Source organism: Triticum dicoccoides, chromosome 5B (genome assembly GCF_002162155.2).
Source record: "Triticum dicoccoides isolate Atlit2015 ecotype Zavitan chromosome 5B, WEW_v2.0, whole genome shotgun sequence".
NCBI lineage: Eukaryota > Viridiplantae > Streptophyta > Magnoliopsida > Poales > Poaceae > Triticum > Triticum dicoccoides.
This window is the reverse complement of record NC_041389.1, coordinates 214,629,235-214,634,360: the sequence shown is the minus strand read 5'-3', so window position 1 is coordinate 214,634,360 and position 5,126 is coordinate 214,629,235.

Below are 5,126 nucleotides of genomic sequence, written 5' to 3'. Positions count from 1 at the left end.
TCATCCTAACCTTGAAAATCAAGAGCGTCAGTTGATCGTTCATGAGTCTGCTTCCACAGAGGCTCCTGAAGCTCAAGAAGTTCCAGTCGTTGACCCCATCGCGACTGAAGACATTGGTCCCCAAGACAATGTAGAAGATGATGAAGTCCTTCCTCAGATTGAGCCCCCAATGGTATCATCGCCTGTTCTCACGAACAGCAAGCTCATCAGTATTGGTCGTCCTTTGGCGCCAATCTCTCAAGATGCCTCGTGGGCTGATCATCCCCAACCAGCAACTCCAAGTCAAGATTCACCAAGTACACCCCGTCCTCCACCAGCGCAAGTCACCAGTCCGTTGGTGAATGATGATAATTACATGGAGACCACACCCTCGCCAAAGGCGTCGCCCGTGTTTCAACGGCTTCACAAAGGTCTCAGGCCATCTGTCTCCATGACTACCATCACAGAAGAAGACTCAAACCAGTCCAACTCAGTGGCACGTCAAGTGTTCCCTGAAGATAATCCTTCTGTGATGGTGTCAGGACCCCGCCTCAATGCCACATCGATCTAGCATGTAACACCTCATATCACTTTGCGGCCTCACGCACGGTATTCCCACGGGTGTCGCCTTACCTTTGCCCGGGACCGTTTGCGCCTTTTGGCTCACGTATATGATGATGTCGCTAGCATCCATATGATAAAGAGTCCGGGCTGACATGACTAGTCGTAAACCCAAAGTGGCACAGACTTACAGGGACAGGCATCCATGACCCAGCATCGAACGTGTCGGTCATCAGCGAGTGAATCCAGGCTGTAGCACTGGGCTAGCAGGACTCCGGTGAACCGGGTTGTAGCGGGCTAACAGGACTCCGGTATTCATCGCGTGACATTTCCCCGAAGGGACAGACACAGGAACGAAGAAGGACACATGCCGGCCAGCCTAAGTGTTCCGGAGCAGTAGCAAGCTACCATGGCTCGGTGGAAACACTAGGAGACATTTCCCCGTAAGAGAGGCTACTAAAGATAAACAACTAGATGGTCAGATCCCACACATACCAAGCATTTCAATAACATACACACAATATGCTCGATATGTGCAAATACAACATGGCATCACAACATGACCCTACGACTCAAGTAATTTATTCAATAGGCTCCGAGGAGCGAGACATTACAAGCATGGGTCTCACGACCCAACATTCAGAGCATACAAATCAAAGCACAAGCGGAAGCTATCATGTCTGAGTACAGACATCTATAAATGAAAAAGGCTGAGAAGCCTGACTATCTACCAGATCCTGCCGAGGGCACAAGATCGTAGCTGAGGTAACAAGCTAAACGTCGAAGACCACGCGGAATTACTAGTGAGACTGAAGTCTCTCTGCAAAAACATAAAATAGGCAAACGTGAGTACAAATGTACCCAGCAAGACTTACATCAGAACTATCTACATATGCATCATTATCAACAAAGGGGTGGTGGGGTTTAACTGCAGCAAGCCAGCTTTGACTCGGTGGCTATCCTAAACTACGACTGCAAGTAACTCTTTTGAGGTGGCGCACACGAGTCCACATATTCACCATATCAATACACCACTATGGATCCGCTCCCGTCTCCCTACGAGAACGCCATCCATAGCACTCACGCTTATCTTGCGTATTTTAGAGTATCCACTTTCACTTGTCTATGAACTGATATAAGCAACCCAGAAGTCCTTTTCCGCGGACACGGCTATTCGAATAGATCATATCAACCCTGCAGGGGTGTACTTCTTCACACACGCTCTCACCACTTACCGCCGTTTACACGACATGTACTCGGCAACCTTCAAGCGGAAGCCCAACGTGGGTGTCGGCCACGGCCAACCTAAACACTCAAGTCTCTAGTCCAGGTTTATCGCCTATTCGGGTTCCATCCATGAGGAGATCCGGCCGGAGTTTCGCTCACAGCCCCAAACGATGTGAACAGGGTTCCCGAGACACCAAACGGGCGCCCGGTACACCGTGCCACGTGCCTACCGCATCACAGCCCACCCCTACGGTCAGCGCTGCGCACGGCCTCCAGCATACTACAAACACCAGAAACTACTTGCAACTCCTGGACAGAGGACAAGGGTGATCAAGAAGTCGAGAGGGTCCATTGGTTTCGGGCCCAATGCGTGGTAGTAGCTGAATCATGGATCACAAACACAGAACTCAGTTCCTGAGGACGGCTGCAATGAGACAACCCACCATGTACTCCTACATGGCCTCTCACCGCTACCTTTACCAAATCGTGTTCACACACTTAGCTCACACACAGTAGGACATGTTCACACGCCTCTGATTCATCCCCGATGAATCAGACCTGACTCAACTCTAAGCAGTAGCAGGCATGACAAACAAACATGAATGAGTAGGCACAACAGGGCTCAAACAACTCCTACTCATGCTAGTGGGTTTCATCTAATTACTGTGGAATGACAGGTCATGCAAAGGATAAAGGGGTTCAGCTACCGCAGCAAGTAACAAATATGTCGTTGTTGTCCTAATGCAGTAAAAGAGAGCAGGAGCGAGAGAGTAGGATTGTATCAGAATGAACAAGGGGGTTTTGCTTGCCTGGCACTTCTGAAGATAACATTGAGTCTTCATCAGTGTCAACGATCACACATCGATATCACGTCTATCGAGAGGGGACAAATACCGGCAACACAGAAGGGAACACAATCAATGCAATGCGCAATATGATGCATGATCATGACATGGCAAAAATGAATGTGTTTTGAGCTAATGCAACTAAAACCAGATTAAATGAAGTTGGTTTGAATATAATATTCAAATTCAAACTCCATATGTGTTTATTTAAATGTCATTCACTTGATTTGTGCTAAACAGCACCTATAAGGTGTTCTAACATGCATGAAAATGGTACAGATGGATTCCTTGAATTTTTCTGATAATTTTTCATATATAATTTATTTAATTTGGAGTTACGGTTAATTTTCTATGATTTATTGAAGTATTAGCTATTTTCTGGAATTAATAAATCATTTAAGAATTATCTAAATTCCAGAAACATTTACTGCGTTAGTGGTGCGTCACCGTGACGTCAGCAAGTCAACAGGGGTCGGTCAGGGTCAAACCTGACGTGTGGGGTCCACACGTCAGTGACACAGGGGCTAATCCCGCGTTGACCCGGGCTTTGACCCGCTACGGGGCCCACTGTCAGTGTCACAGGGTTAGTTAACAGGGTCATTAGCCCCTAAGTAAGTGCGCCACGTCGGCGTCACCGGAGACCAGCCGGCGGCGACCAAACCCGGGGCGGCAACACGCCGGAGTTGCTCGGGTTTCGCGTACAGACGGCGGTTTGAGCCGCGGTTGATCTCTACGGACGCGTCGCGGTGAGGCGCGTCATTTGGTAGCAGCGGGAGGTGCTGAGGTGGTCGGAATCAGCAACGGCGGCGAGCGAGGCGGCGGCCGGAGCTCGGGTGGGTGCGGGGTTAGCACTGCGGCTTGCAAACGAGCTAGTTGCCACGCTAGCGTTACTCCACGGGTCGTTGCGAGTGCAACGGACGCACGCGCGGGGCCATTTGGTCACCGGGGCTTCGCTGGCGACGAGCCCGCGCGGCGACGGCTACGGTAAGCAAGGGGGCGGCGGCTACGGCAAACAAACGAAGGCGGGATTAGGGGGAAGAGGACCGGGGGCTCACCACGGTCACGAAGAGATGCTCGGCGAGGTCGGGGACGGTCCGGAGCCGGCGAATTTGACGAAGATGGCCGGCGGGTCCGAGGTAGAAGACGACGGCGATGGCGGCGATGCAGGCTTCCGGAGGGCTGTGGATCGGTGGGGAGGAAGAGGGGGTCGAGGCGGAGCTCCCTGGGGCGTCGGTGAGGCGTGGGGAGCACGGTGGCTGCGGCAATCGGCGTCGGTGGCGGCGGCTCCGCTCGGGTCCGAGGTGCGGAGCGAGAGGGAGAGCAGGAGAAGGGGATGAGCACGGGAGGGAGTTGAGAGAGGCCTGAGGGGGTGCGTGGCATCCTTAGCCGATCCGGGGCGGGGCGGCAAGCAGGAGGTGGCTCGGGCGCGTGCGCCCGCGCTCCGGCCACGCGCCTCTATCCTACTGTCCCGAGGAGGAAGACGACAGGGAGGGCGCTGGTGGGCTGGGCCGGCCAGGGGGGGGAGCTGGGCCGGCTGGTGGGCTGCACGGGTGAGGCCAGGTAGGCTTTACTCTTTTATTTTTTTCTCTCTGTTTTGTTTTAACTCTGTTTTCTATTTTGCAGGTTTGTTTTGAATTTGGTTTTGAAACCAATTCAATTTATTTTGCTTCTGACAATATTTTTAGGAGCTAAAAGAATTAAAACAATGCTCCACAAAAATATTTCAGAATTATTGGACCTATATTTATTTAACAGTAGATATAAGTCCAATTCAAATAGCTATGATTTAAATTCAAAGTCCCAAAAATAAATCCTTAAAAATGTTCAATATTTTGGTTGGGACCAGAACCCTTACCAAAAATTATCAAACATTTAAGAAGAGCCTTTTGGAGCAATGAATAAGATTTCTAGGGTTTTTGCCCCTCTTTTATTTAGGGTTTTGAGGCTTCCAATATTCCTCAATTCAAGTTTCAAAAATATAGACATGATGCACACATGAAGCTAACCTAGAGCAATGCCTGAAGCTAGGGATGTGACAACTCACCCCCACTAAACAAGAATCTCGTCTCGAGATTCAAGCGTAGGGTAAGGTGAAAGGGGAACGCAAACTATCACAATCTTCACGATCCAGGTTGCACTTCAAATGAACGTTGATTTGAACACCATCTTTGTCTTGTCGTCTTGCTCTGAGAACTCCAGCTAATCATGACAAGAAGGGGAAAGGAAAAACTCTAGAACAATCGATCTTCGAGAAGACCGAACAACTTAGGATCAACTCATGGGATGAGACATAGCAACATCTCTTGAGCTGAGAGACGAAGCACAGATCTGAAGAAATGGAGTAAGACAGATGACGAGGGTTCGCTAGGTAGACCACAATTCCGGACTTAAGAATGTGGTGATCGGTTGTCAACGTAGCGAGGAGTTGAGTTGACATGGCACCATTATGATGCACCTTAGGGAAGGTGACTCGAAGATATATCCCCTTAAGTGGCAAAAAGAATTACCTTTGAT